The sequence below is a fragment of the Neltuma alba genome, unplaced genomic scaffold (genome assembly GCF_004799145.2).
Source record: "Neltuma alba isolate B1F8T4 unplaced genomic scaffold, ASM479914v2 tig00011920_pilon, whole genome shotgun sequence".
Lineage (NCBI taxonomy): Eukaryota > Viridiplantae > Streptophyta > Magnoliopsida > Fabales > Fabaceae > Neltuma > Neltuma alba.
The window spans coordinates 12,523-27,185 of record NW_021636512.1 but is presented as its reverse complement, the minus strand read 5'-3'; the positions used below and the strand labels follow the sequence as shown (position 1 = coordinate 27,185).

The 14,663-nt window shown below is 33.0% G+C and overlaps 2 long non-coding RNA genes and 1 pseudogene across 3 annotated transcripts; 2 read left to right on the top strand and 1 right to left on the bottom strand.

Moving 5' to 3' along the window:
- The first annotated feature begins 3,977 nt into the window (after positions 1–3,977).
- LOC114719540 (uncharacterized) lies at positions 3,978–5,373 on the top strand. Of its 2 annotated transcripts, none has more exons than XR_003737913.1 (3): positions 3,978–4,413; positions 4,489–4,618; positions 5,227–5,373. It is a non-coding gene; the product is annotated as an uncharacterized LOC114719540 (long non-coding RNA). The 2 variants fall into 2 exon arrangements; XR_003737914.1 differs by having other exon boundaries at positions 5,224–5,373.
- On the top strand, positions 5,374–7,942 carry LOC114719528 (pentatricopeptide repeat-containing protein At2g16880-like; annotated as a pseudogene).
- Positions 7,943–8,385: 443 nt separating this feature from the next.
- Positions 8,386–9,406, bottom strand: LOC114719513 (uncharacterized). The gene is made up of 2 exons (XR_003737911.1): positions 9,255–9,406; positions 8,386–8,776 (listed from the first exon to the last, which is right to left on the bottom strand). It is a non-coding gene; the product is annotated as an uncharacterized LOC114719513 (long non-coding RNA).
- Between the last annotated feature and the right edge of the window lie 5,257 nt (positions 9,407–14,663).

The window sequence follows — 14,663 nt, the reverse complement described above, 5'->3', positions numbered from 1 at the left end:
CTACGATTTTTATTTGTAAATTAAAATAATAGATGGGAGATCCACAAAGGCAGCAAAATTTCAGATAATCATAGAAATCCCTATATTTATCTAAAATTGCTTATTTTTATGATATTATATGGTATTTGGTGTTTTTGGATTTTTTTTTTGTGGGGCACAGATAATCTTTGAGCGTTGTCAAACCTAAATGTAAGAAATTATTGTAATAATTTTTTTATCCATAAGATTTAAGCTCATCATTACCTTGCCTGGTGGTACCTAGGAAGATAGTATTTTTATCTTGTGCTTCAATCCAGGCAGGATTAGCATTTATTTAAAATTAGTAAGGAAAAAAATTACAGTTGATAAATAACAAATCAAGAAATGAAAATGAAGGTGGTGACAGAGAGACAAAGACTTGGTAGGTAAAATGGCAAGCACAAGTTCATGTGCGTAATATAACGTGCCGATTGTGGTGATATATAAAATAAAGAATGGTTTTCACGTTTGAAATGATCTTTTTCCCTATCTTACGTTATATCATCATCTTTCTCTTTAGTCTTAGGTTGCGTTTCCGCTTTCAATTCCTCTCTCTAATTTTTCAAATTAGCTGTAACTAATTATAAAATGTCATATTTATATATGGTTTTAAAACCATTGAAGGTACAACAACCTTACATTTAACATGCCAAGTTAATGATAATAATAGGAAAAATTAATCTTTTGGTCAGTCAACTGTTAACTTTTTGTAATCTTAAATTATGATTCGTTTATGACTCGTCCCTTATCTTTTAATTTTTTATATTATTATCCTTGTAATTCACAGCTTAGATTGAGTCGTCTTATGTGATATAAATGGTAAAACACCTTGCCTTCAACTCGGCTCTACATATCACAAAAAGTAACAAGAAACATGTTTGAGAAAAAGCCAAAACAGGGGATGAACAGAACAGAGATATACTATGACTTACGCAACAACCAAAGATATGTTATGTTGGGTTTTGAGATTTAGGTTGAGGCAGGGATGGGAGAAATTTTAAACAAGCAAGTGATGGAGTCGGGTTTTATACTGTGACAGGGCTTTGGTGTGGGTGACAAGATGATTCAAAATGATTTTAATAAGATTGAGATATTAAGGTGAGGAATGAAGGAGAGTCTGTGAGAAAGATTTTAAAAGAGATAATGTTTGGTTTTAAAAAAGGGGGAGGGAGTGCGTGTGTGAAGAGAAGGAAGGGTTTGACTAAGAAAATGGCAACGCTGAAATTCAAAATGGGGAAGGGGAGACTGGCTCTACAGTGGTCATGGAAGTCTAATTGCTGACTATTTCTACGCCCAAGGCTTCCTTTTGATTGACTCTCGATAATTTAATATTATTTTTTATTTTTAATATAAAGGTTATTTGATTTTTATTTTTATTTTAAATATAAGATCTTAATTTATTTTATTTTTTATATTTTTTTAAGATAGTTTTATAGTAATGATAGTTCTAGTTAATACACTCGATTAATAAGAATATTTTAAAAAAGATAACATATATTTATTATAAATAACTAACTTAACTAATTTTTTAATCTATTTAAATTAATTAAATATTTTTTAAATTAAAAATTGGAAGTAATAATTTTCAGAAGAGAGAGGGTATGAGTACGAAGAGCGTAACCTTCAAAATCAAAACAAGATCGATGAGGCCGAGATGTTGCAGAGACGGGTGTTGGTGCTGATCGCAGTACAGCACGGGTGGGTCACGTTATGAGAGGCTGTGTTATTTACCTCTCAGCATTACCGATTCTTCGGTCGTCTTCTTTAGTCATTACTTATTGTGTTACGTGGAGCTGCGCTAGAAGCAAGGTGTTGTATAACTGTGCTCCTCTTATTTTTAATATAGGATATAATTATTAAATTAATTTTAGTCTTAAATATAATATTTATTTTTTATATTTATTAATTTTTTCTAAATTACTTTTATGAATACTCCATCAACTATAATCAAATAAGTGAGGGAGGAAAGATATTAAAAAAGATGATTATAATATTTTAGATAAAAACATGTCATATTTTTTTATAATTAACTAATTTACCTAATTTTTTTAATCTAATCAAATTAATTAAATATGTATTATATTAAGAACCGGAGGAGTATTATCTATGCCACATATGATAACTCAATCTGACCTGTAGATTATGCGGATAATAATATAAAAAATTAAAAGATAAAGGGCTGAGTCATAAACGAATTAAAAATTTAAAAACTGAATCACACCAAGTTATAATTGAATGACCGAATTATAAATGAGTTAAAAGTTAAAGAACTAAAAAATTAATTTTTCCTAATAATAAACATTACTTGTGATGGCATGTAGTGTTTTTTTTTTTTCGTTTCTTTAAATTTTTGACATGAATATATAATTTCTTTTCATTTATTATTGTGTATGTTGTAATTTTTTTAAATTGTATATATTAAATATGAATAAAATTAAAAAGTTATTAAATTCTAAAATAAAATTAACAAAGTTTAAAATTTTTATTCTATACAACATATTGAAAATAATTTGATCACTGTATTATATAATGTTATTGTGTTCTAATAACAATTAAATTTTGAATAGATTGTTGTGGATTAAAAAAACCCCAATCAATACTTTTCCGTCGCCTTCTACTTAGAGGACTTCATATTACTTGATTAACCCTCTTTGTTGGCATATTCATTATTCAATAGCCCTTGCGTGGAATCAACTCAAAAACGATTTTGTACTGAGTATTTTCTTTTCAAGAGATAGCGTCGTAACTCTTTCACATATATGTTTATTAAAAATATGGTATTTTCTTGTGTTCTTATATGACCATGCATTCACATCACCATACTCACTTCGGCTACTTCCCATTTTATGTTTAGCGTGGATAATTTTTCTCTATTTAAACCAGCGTCTGGGTGGTGCAGCGATATGATAGCCGTCTATTGGTGGCCTTTATCAGGATTTGATCCCTACCTGTAAGCTCTGCTTTCCTACTAAATCTTTTTTCAAAGCCAGCTTGAATTCAATAATTAATATTTCCATCAATTTTACCATTATTTGATATAATTAATCCCAAGTATATCACTTGTAAAATGATTTGATCCCCCAACCTGTACATTATTATTTTTTAAAATAGAATTGGTGAGTCTGCAACAAATTTTATTAACATTGACCTTATTCTTGAGTTGATTAATTGTAGTGAAGGCAGCGATTCACTAATTAACCAATATAATAGTGTCACGAAACTTATTGTAACTAAAGCATAAACAAAAAATAGAACTTTTTATTACAAAAACTCATTGCAGTAACAGTAATATATTAAAAAAAAAGAAATAAAGGCCCTCTAACATGTAAAATTATAATTTGGGACCCTCGATTTGAAAAATAACAAATAAGGACCCAGTCTCATTTTTGCAAATATGAAATTGTGGTAAAATGTCTGAAACATCTCTAAGTCAAATGACAAGTTGACTATAAAAAATAACAAGTTCACTTTAACTAATAACAAATTTAGTAGATCAAATCACAATTTGGCTGAGGTATACCAAATGACAAGTTGATTATGGGAAATAACAAGTTCATTTTAGCAAATGACAATTTCAGTAAACTAAATCACATTTAGTTGAGAGATATTTCACATACATTTCATATTTGCAAAACTAGGACCCATTCCTTATTTGCTATTTTCCACGTTTAAGATCCCAAATCATAATTTTATATATTGAGGGGTCTTTATTTGTAATTTTTTCAAAAAATTAGAATATAAAATGTATAAAAAATAATTCTAGAATGTCCAATAATCTGGGTTATCCTCGTCAGTTAAAAAAATTTTCTCCGACGTCGGACCCACAGAATTACCGCCGCCCAAAACCACCACCAACCACTGTCCAAAACCATTCTTGAACTCATCACCTTCCACCGTTGGCCACCGCATAAAGCCCAGGTCATCAGCCGAGAAGCAATTTTGAAGACGGAGGAAAATAATTAAAAACCTTCGAAGTCACGAGCTTCAACTGCTCACTCCTGCGATGACTTGATGCGTTTCCCCAGCGAAGTAGTGCTTCAGCAGTGGAGGCGGAGATAATGGGAGCCGCAGTGTAGAGAATCTGAACGCTCGAAGGATACTCGCTTGGGCGAACATAGCAAACGGCGAAGATCGTCGAAGTCCTAGCTGGAGTGGTAGTTACTAGGCTTCGGTTTTAATTTTTTCAGATTACAAAGGTTACTTAAAGGTTATCAGACTGGGCTTCGATTTGGTCTCCAGGCTTCTACATTTTGGTCTGGTCGTCACCACCAACCTTGGAAACGTTTTTCTATTTGTCTTCTTACTTCCTATGATTGAAGCAAATACGAAGAAATTTGTTTACAATGAATTGAAGTATTCTGCTTCCTCACATGCGAGCCATAGATAAAAGAGGAGGTATGCAATATTTCTTCAACAAGAAACACTTATTGCTCAAATGATAAGGAGAATTATATTTAAATAAAAATGCAGTTTCATGAAGGTCTATACGTGAGAATTTTTGAGGTCAAGCCCAATCTTCATGTGCAAGTACGAAGAAATTTGTTTCCAACGAATTGAAGCATTATGCTTCCTCACATACAGCACATAAACAAAAGAGGAGGTATGCAATATTTCTTCAACAATAAACAGTTATTGCTTAAATGATAAAGAGAATTATATTTGAATAAAAATGCAGTTTCATAAAGGTCTATACGTGAGAATCTTTGATGTCAAGCCCAATTTTCATGTGTCCCACTTGTTAGTGGCTTTATTGTTTGGGATGGATTCAATTGTTGTCGAATGTTGCTCTTCAATGTATGAAGCTGGTGAGTGATGTGATTGTGGTGGTATACAGTGTATGAATTCTATAATGTGATGTACAGTATCCAAATTCTATAATGCACCAAGTCTCTAGCATGTGTGCCTCCTCCATGTAATTTCCAAAATAAACACCTGCTTCCGTGTATGCCCTTGACGAACTGTTGGAAAAGATCTTTGCTTGTGCTGACTACAGTTAATGCATTGCATAGTGGATATTATGTGCTTAAATCTGAACAATTTGAGTATGATTTGCATCTGTTAGGAATGAAATGGTGCACAAATTGATACACTCATTTAGACTTGATAGTTTCATCCCTAATAACTCACAAGCTGCACAAATTGATACACTCATTTAGACTTGATGGTTTCATCCCTAGTAACTCACATGCTAAGTTTTCATTACAGCAGAGGAAGAGGCAGCAGATAATCTGAACACACAGTTGTGTAAGAGAAGAAACATGAGCACTCTTTCACTGGAACACCGTGGTCTCCTTCAAGCCATCGCTACTATCCTCACCTCCAGTCAGGTCCAATTCCACCATCTCAAACCCTACATTCCACCTCCGCAATCACACACTCCTCCTCTCTGTTCTCTCCTCCAAGCCTCTCTTTTCTCACCCTGCTACACTTTTCTTCTTCTTCAAGTGGCTTCAGATTCATGCATCTGCTGCTGTTTCCAAGAGCCTACAGCATCTCCTCACTCTTCTCCCTCATCTCTTCAGCTGCAGCATGTTCACTGATGCCAAGTCTCTTCTTGTCTCCATCACCTCTGATCGGCACGATCCACTCCACACTTCCATTCGTCACCCAAATAGTTGCCTTCCCAGGAGCACCAAAGCCTCCGTGGGAGCTTATGTTCAAGCTGGCTATCCCCACCTTGCTCTTCACATTTTCTACAAGATGAAGCGTCTTGGGTATCAACCTAATTTGCTAACTTGCAATACGCTTATCAATGCGCTGCTAGGATACCCATCTTCACATTCAATTTTTTTGTCCAGAGGAGTCTTTAAGGATGCTGTTAAATTTGGGGTGAAACCCAATACCAACACGTTTAACATAACAATATATGGATATTGTGCGGATAATAAGTTCAAGGCAGCTGTTCAGCTAAATAATCTGATGGGTAAATTTGGATGTCCCCCTGATAATTTCACTTATAATACCATTTTGAATGCACTTTGTATGAGAGGTCAGCTACATAAGGTTTGAGAAATGTTGCAAGACATGCAAGATATTGGCTTAGTGCCAAATAGAAACACATTTTGATCCATGGATATTGTCGATCAAAATGTATTAAGAAAGCTGCCCGTGTTCTTGAGTTGATGACCCAAAATAATACGTTGCCAGATGTTTTTACTTACAACACAATAATCAGGGGTTTTTGTGTTGAAGGTAAGATTGATGAGGCTATTAGGCTTCGAGAGGAGATGGAGGATTTGAATTGATACCTGATGTTGTTACTTATAATAGGTTGATTGATGGTTGTTTTGAGTGACGAAGCAGTGTAGAAGCATTTAAGTTAATTGAAGAGATGAGAGTTAAAGGGGTCCAGCCAAATGGAGTGACTCACAACATAATGTTCAAGTGGTTCTTTAAGGAAGGTAAGATTGATGAAGCAAAGAAGACTTTCATGAAGATGGTAGAAAGAGGGTTTTCTCCTTTTGCGTATAATACCATGATTAATGATTATTCTAAAGCTGGAAGGTTTGGAGAAGCATTTAGGATGATGAATGAAATGTTATCGAAGAGATTGAAAACTGATACTGTTACACTAAATACTGTATTACATGCTGTGTGTGGAGAAGAAGCTTGAAGAGGCATATGAGTTAGGCCAGGAATCAAGGCTGTATTCTTGATGAAGTAACCTATGGAACTCTAATCATGGGATACTTTAAGGGTGAACAAACAGAAAGAGCTCTGAATCTCTGGGGTGAGATGAAGAAGAAAGGTATCATCCCTAGCATTGTCACGCATAACACATTAATTAAAGGTCTTTGCACGTAGGGACAAACTGATCTTGAACGAGCTTCTGGGGAGGGGCTTGTTTTCGGATGAAATTACATACAACATAATTATTTTTGGTTACTATTGGGAGAAAATGGTGGATAAAGCATAATTCCACAACAAAATGGTTGCGAATTCTTTCAGGCCCGCTATCTTTACATGTAACATTCTTCTTCGTGGACTTTGCAGGGAGCGCATGCTTGAGAAAGCTCTTAAACTATTTGACACATGGATCTCTAAAGGGAAGTTTGTTGATACAGTTACATATAACACATTGGTATCTTCCCCTTGCAAAGTGGAAAGGCTTGATGATGCTTTTGATCTTTTGACTGAAATCAAGGAAAAAGAATTGGGGCCTGATCATTATACTTATAATGTTATTGCTGGTGCACTTATTAGTGCCGGTAGAACAGAGGAAGCAGAGTCTTTCATGTCAAAACTTAAAGGGACAGAGCAAGATGAGAAAATTCTTGATACTTCCCAAGAGCCTGATTCGTGTAGGACAATGTATTCGGATCTTATAAGTGATTTGCGCACCCAAGGGAAGTACATAGAGGCAATGAAATTATTTCATGAATCAGAGCAGAAAGAAGTCACCGTAAACAAATATGCCTATATCCAGCTTTTGGATGGGATCTTGAAGAGGCCAAAATGCACAAAAAGGTCGCTTGATTAGAGTGGTCTACGGGGTGCAATTGATAATGCCGTGGACTCTTTAGAGGTGTGGTTGCCATTCACTTTGTCATCTAATAATGATATTCTTTTCGATTGAAAATTTTGTATGGTTCTTTTTTTTTTTTTTTAATTTAAAGATTGGCAATCTCAAAACTGAAGTATAGTTGAGATTTGGCTCCAGGATGGACAGAAGGTTTTCCTTCATGGAATTGGAGCTACCCTTTGTTATGAGGTTCCATTTTATGCTGTCCTTGGGCTTTATGCTGAAGCCACAAAGGTATATAATTTTTATGTTCCAGCATGCGTGAGTTCTTTATGCCTATTATTGAGGTTTAGATTAATATAAATTACTGAAATTTATGCTCTGGGCAGTTTTCTTCCAATAGAACTCTGCGCGCGCGCGCGCGTGCTGCTTCTACTCAACCTAGTTAAATAGATCTATGGATTAAGGGGGAGGCATATTCGGGTACTATAAATATGTCTTGTTTCTTAACATCCTAAAAATATCTGGAGAGCAGACTGTTTTTTGACCGATCATGCTAAATCAGATATAATCATGTCAGTTTTTTCGTCCTTATGCACTTAGGGGACAATATAAAATGCTGGTATATTTGCTTCAATAATTGAGTTTACCCCTCAACAAATGAGTGGCTGATATGCAGATCATACGCTCGAAGGGAATACTTTTAAACACAATTTTTGAGTGAGCATATAACATTTGTTGCTTTGAGATCAGTATACTGTATGTTTTAGATCAATAAGTCAGTTCAATTGATCAATTGATAAATAAGAGGGCGCGTAAAACTTTCATTATGGCTTTTATAGTATTGCATCTAAGTCACGTAAAATATGCAAATGATTCATTTTTTTTAATTGGCAAAACTCAGCTGGAAAGAAGGATTTTCTTGGGCAAATAATTTTATTCAGAAAAAAAGGCCAACAGAATTTCCTTGACAACATCAATCCCATTTTTTGTAGCTGAAAAATTCCCTTGCTGCAGTTGAGCATTTTGAACAGCCCCTTAATTGAGGAAAGTACAGTAACAAAGTAATCCAGTCGGACTAATGTCTTGTTAAAAAACTGCAAAGAAGCCAATGGAGCTAAGTATTACAATAATAGCTCTATTGATAATTTCTGATCTCATGATGTCTTGAGAAATGAGTGAATTACATTGTAGAGATGATCAATGTTGATTGCAGACCCAATGTGAAGTTATGATGAAAGAAGCCGAAGAAGATGAGGAACATGACAATGATTTGGGAGAGCAAATCAACAATCCCTGTAATAAGATATATATAATTTCATGAACTAATGGTTAAATGGATTGGAGACAAACATACTTATACAACTAATTTTCAGTACTACTAGGTAAGTTTTAATTTTACAATAAGAAAATGATATGATGAAACATGCATGGAATGACCAGTAGTATGATTAGGGTGAGTAATAATTATTGAATCCAACATCAATAGCTCTATAGAACTGAAATGATTTAGGGTAACATGATATCTACATCCCATTCCTGAATTATTTTCAAGAAAACATTTTGATATTTTTTCTTATGTCGACAAAAAACCTCAAATGCAAGTATTCAAATGGGAAACATCCTTAAGTCTAAAAGATTTTTGCCACGTTTTTATTTGCGGGAATTACTAATACTCTATATAGTTTTGCAAAGAAAAAATTGAGCATAAACCCATACTATTTGAGTGGATCAACATATCAAACAACTGAGGAAATAAGTTTAAATTTGATACCTTTTGGTATTCTGTTGATTTGATTTCTCTAAGAAGGCAGACCCTTTGTAATTGCGGCATTAATATCACCTTCTTCTTCATCAATACTGGATTTCATGAGTAATTTCTTTGTAAAGACTAGAGAAAATGAAAATTGATGAAGATTCATTTACAATTTTGTGTCCCTACACATTCAGGTTAACGGCGTTATATAGCTGAACGATAAGATTTATGGTAAAGAAAACAATGGGTTAATAAAACTATGTGCTTCAAAAATTTGATCAGAGATCAGGTTTGATATAAGAAAAACAATGGACTATCAAAACAGTGTACTTTAAAACAATGGATTATTAAAATCATATGTTCTAGAAGTTTTATTATGACTCAAACTCCTTGTGAAAGACAGCTTAAATTCATTAAGCCATCATCAACTCATAAATACACAAAACTCACCGTTTTATTAAACTTAGAAGATTGTGTTTAGAACTTTGGGATGTATGGCATACTCCATCAAGTATGGATTATAGGGTGCTTCTAGAAGAATACGATGGTTCAAAATATAAGTCACCTCTAAGAAAATTAGTACTTATTTACCCATTTTATTTTTATAATAAATACTCATTTCCAATTTTGCCAATTCTTTGCATTTTCTCTCTCTTCATAAAATATTTTCCATGCAATTAATCTGATGAAAGTTCACTCCTCTCTCTTTGTAAACACCATTCCATGAAAAGAGTTTGATGAACTGACTCTTTTGGCTCCTAGCAAATATCATTTTCGATGGAAGAAGAGAGATAATTTTTTTTTTCTTTCATTGGTTATTTGCCTTAACTCCACCTATATTGTATAGACAGTTCCAAGCTCGGACAAAAGAGGAGGGTTGTGTTAGGCTCTCGATAGTCAACATAAAAACCCGTCGAATCTCATGAACATGATTATTTGCCTTGGACATTATTGAAAAAGCATATGGATGTAAGAGAAAATGTATTAAAAAATTATTTTTCACACAATTTTTAATAAAGGTAAGAATGAAAAAAAACTTTTAATTTAAGACATGTTAAATGATTTAATTGTCATTTTTTAATTCTCATGAATGAATTAAAATGACCTGTATAGTAGACAAGAGGAAGTAGATGTTTCGGCTCACTAGGTCACTTGGACAATCAAGATTGGACAACTAAAATAACTCGTCTCCAAGCGACGCTAGTTCCGGTGCTTTGGGTAATCTTGTTTTTACTTTTTAAGACTTCTATTTTTGTACCTTTACTTGAAATTGAGATTTGTTGTGAACTCTTGTTGTTATACTACCTCTGATTTTTAATATAAAAATTTGTTTGATTTTTATTTTGATCTTAAATATAATATCCTAATCAACTTTGTCTGTCGTATTTATTTATTTTTTTCCAAAATAGTCATTATAATAATAATAATTCTAGCCAATACACTTAATTAGTAAAAATATTTTAGGAAAGACATTACCTATTTATTACAAATAACTAACTTAACCAATTTTTTTAATTTACTTAAATAAGTCAACTAGCTCTTATATTAAGGACCGGAGATAGTATATGCTATGATATATTAGAAATCTTTTGCTTTTTATTGCAATAAAGTGATCCCTTCAACCATTGGCACAATTCATGTATTGACCCTAAAGAATATTTCAAAAATTTAAATTGACCCACTACACATATATACATGTTGCACAGTTCAAACCCTTTGCCTAGCAGGCTACATGCGGTGGAAATAGCCAGGAACGGCGTTATACCACAATAGATAAAATAATGGGGTATCAAAATTGTGTTTTTTAAGTTTTACTAGAGATTATATGTAAGATAAGGAAAATAATGATTTATCAAAACAGCGTACTTTGAAAGAATGAGCTACCAAAATCGTGTATTTTGAAAATTGTGGAAGAGGGCTCAAACTCCGCATGATAGCCCAAACTACAAGATAAACAAAAACACATTTCATCAAAATTGAATATTGTGTTTTGAATTTGGGCAGTGAAAATGATGCAAAACGTAGGTGTTTAGTTGTACTTCATTAGGTTTCTTGCATTAAGATTAGACCCTCTTGCTTTTCATTGACATATATGACTTTAACCCTATGTTATGAGAGAAATAGAAGAGAGAAAATTTTTTAATGGATTAGGTTTGAAAAATTAGAAAAATGACGTTATAAGATTTTAATAAAGATAATGTGTCAAATAAGAGTAAAAACATAATTAAAATTTTTTAACCTCATTTCTTTAATTTTTCAAATCGAACTAATTAAGAGCCTGTTTGGTTCAATCTTACTGTTGGCCTGCAATGACAATCATGATTACATTATCAAGATATGAGTGTTTGATTGTTCTTTAGTATGGTAGTAATTTTTACCATAGTAATAATGATTATAAAAAATTTGGTAATCCTCATTCATGCCTCCCCATGAATCATTATTATCATTTCATTGCATATTTCAAAAAGTCTCTTTTGCGCTCCAATCTTTATTTCCTTCTTCCACTTTTTCTTTATCATTCACCCCTATCCCGCCGCTGATGAACTTGCCACTGTGAGCACCGCCACATCGAACACCCACAATAACCATCGTTTCGGTCCCATGTTCGCCACCCAAAAAATTGTAAGGAAAAAGAATAGCTCTATGCTATTGTTTGATGACAATGAACCGTCTCTAATAAGAGATAGCCATGGAGATGCTGGTGACCCTTATGAACTGCCTTCAACAATTTTCATTTTTTGTTTGCTCAAGGAAGAAGACTGTGAATCTATGCTTGTGCTTCAGATTTTTGTTGAGAAAGAAGATAATGAATCCAGGAAGGAAGGATATGGAAAAGGAGGAGTTTTTTTTTCTTGAGGGGCATTATAGACTTTTCAGTATTAACTTTATTTGATTAAATATAAGAAGTAATTTTTTTGCTCAATCTTCTTAATAACACACCAAGCATATAGATGGTAATAAACGCTGCATTACATTTCATTGCACTGTATTGCATTACCATCTCTAGGCATATAGGAATTGAACCAAACGGCCCTTAAAATTTTTTCTCTCCTTCCTCTTCTCCCGTTTTCCTCATACCAAACAGACCGTAAAAAATAACTGAATAATTCAAATTGATACATATGTACACATCGATATTAACAGCGTTGTTGACATTGCCAATTATTTTGAAACATAGTAGCACAAAAACTTCTCTATAATTAAGAGATCACGTGTTCAAACTCATTTGTAAACTCAACCCATTAGTGTGTGTCCTTCTAAAGTGCCACTAAAACAAAATAACATCAAGAAGGAAAAAAGATATCTATGAAACTATTAATGTTTATAGAATAAGAAGAGCTATTAAGAAAAAAGAAGTGGGCTCTATGAAAGACAATTTTTTTAGCCTTTCCATAGCATCTATTTACAATGAGCTTTACATATTCAACATTGCATGGTTCAAGAAAACATGTAGGGTATGCTATATAGTTCATGCTACAATCGGTCGAGCTAATTTGTGGTGCAAGTTGTAGTATAAACTAATTTTTATATTTAGGATTGGATGTAGTATATAGTTCATCTTCATTTGTTCCTTTTGTGACAAATTCTATTGATAACACCACTCCGAGAAGAAAATAGGAGGGCAACACTCGATACGAGTGCCATTCCGTCCTGCAATTTCTTGCTTCTATCAGACAATTAATTCACAGTGACGTTAATAATAAATAATAAATGAAATTAATAATAAAAGAGCAGATTCACCTATTATAGATCCCTTCATCTCAGAGGCGAAAGAATGGGAAAGTGAAGAAAGAATCATGGTGCTAAGCACAGCTTCCATCATTTCCTCTCCCAAATCAATCCCCAATTCTGCTTTTAACTCATAACATCATTAACCTTATCGAACAAAATCTCAAACGATCTTATTAGGTAACCACACACGTGTGTGTGTGTGATAATTCAGAAGGTTCAATTGCAGCATATTAGAGGGTGAATGGTAATTGAAGTTTGAATTGTGACTTTATGCGGAGTGCACACTATGATCAAAATGTCATCCCTTTTCAAGAAAATTTTGGCCATTCCTTTTCTCATTGAAAAAAAATCCTCAAATTCATCATATTCTTCAAATGGAAAAATTCCTAGTGATCCTCATGTTTAAAGATTTTCGCGACCTTTTTTATGCAGGAATTATTGATGCTTTTGTTGAGAATGCAAAGAAAAAATAAATTATATCAAACAAACAAGAGAAGAAGTTTGCATTTAATACCTTTTGGTATCTCATTGATATGATATTTGCAAAAACCCTACCCTTGTAGCTCACAGCATTTGTATCATCACCATCGTCTTGCTCGGTGTCAGATTTCATGGATAATTTTCTCGTGAAATTAAGGACAGGGAAGATAAAATTTGATGAAGATTGATTTGCAATTTTGTGTCCTGACACATAATGGCATTTTATATATCAGAGATACATAAGGTTTAAGGAAATGAAAATATTGGGCTGTCAGATCAACGTGCTTTGAAGGTTTTACCAAATGTTAGGTTGACAATGATAAAACAATAAGACGTCAAACAATGGGCTATTGAAACATATGATTTGTGCTGTTTGAAATAGCTTATGAATAACTTTTCAATCATGATTTGTGAAATAAAAAATAAGTATGTGAGATGAGTTTTATCTCGACTTACGTAAAATGTGTTTATAAATTTTTTCATTGCTATCCCAAACAGCCTCTTAGGGTTTTGTGAGTTATCTTAAAGTGTTTGAGATGAACAGCAAATACATTGAGTCATCACCTGCTAGCGTTATATTGCTATTAGATATGGTTTACGATTAAGTCAAAACCATGGCCCTAACTAGAAGTTTTATCAAAGATTAGATTCATGATAAGGAAAACAATGTGTTTACAAACAAAAAAAGTGTATTTCAAAACAATGGATTATCTAAACCATGTGTTTAGGGAGTTTTATTTGACAATTTTGCATTCTTGAGAGATGCACAAATAAAATTTAATGAGTCATCACTTAGCGAGCATAAATAAATAAATAAAACACACCATTTCATTAAACTTGAAATATTGTGTTTTGGGCTTGGAGATTCATTAGGTCTATTGAACAATTAAGATTGAAAACCTAAAACAGTCTCATTTTTCAAAGCACTATTGATCTGAGTATTACATATAAGACTAGCATCAACTTCTCAATTAAGTCTTATATTAAAAATCAGATGAATTTTTTTTTTTAAGCCTGTCATGTTTTGTTCTTATATTGTTATGGTCCAAGCCTGAGTTGTCTTGTATTATTGTTTTATCCATTTGTAATAAATTTTCTACAAAGAAAAAACTACTAACATAAAATAAATGTTTGTGTTAGCTATCGAAAAGCTAATAATGTCATGGCTAGTCTTTTAATCTTTTAATAATACAACAATGATTTCACCAAAAATGA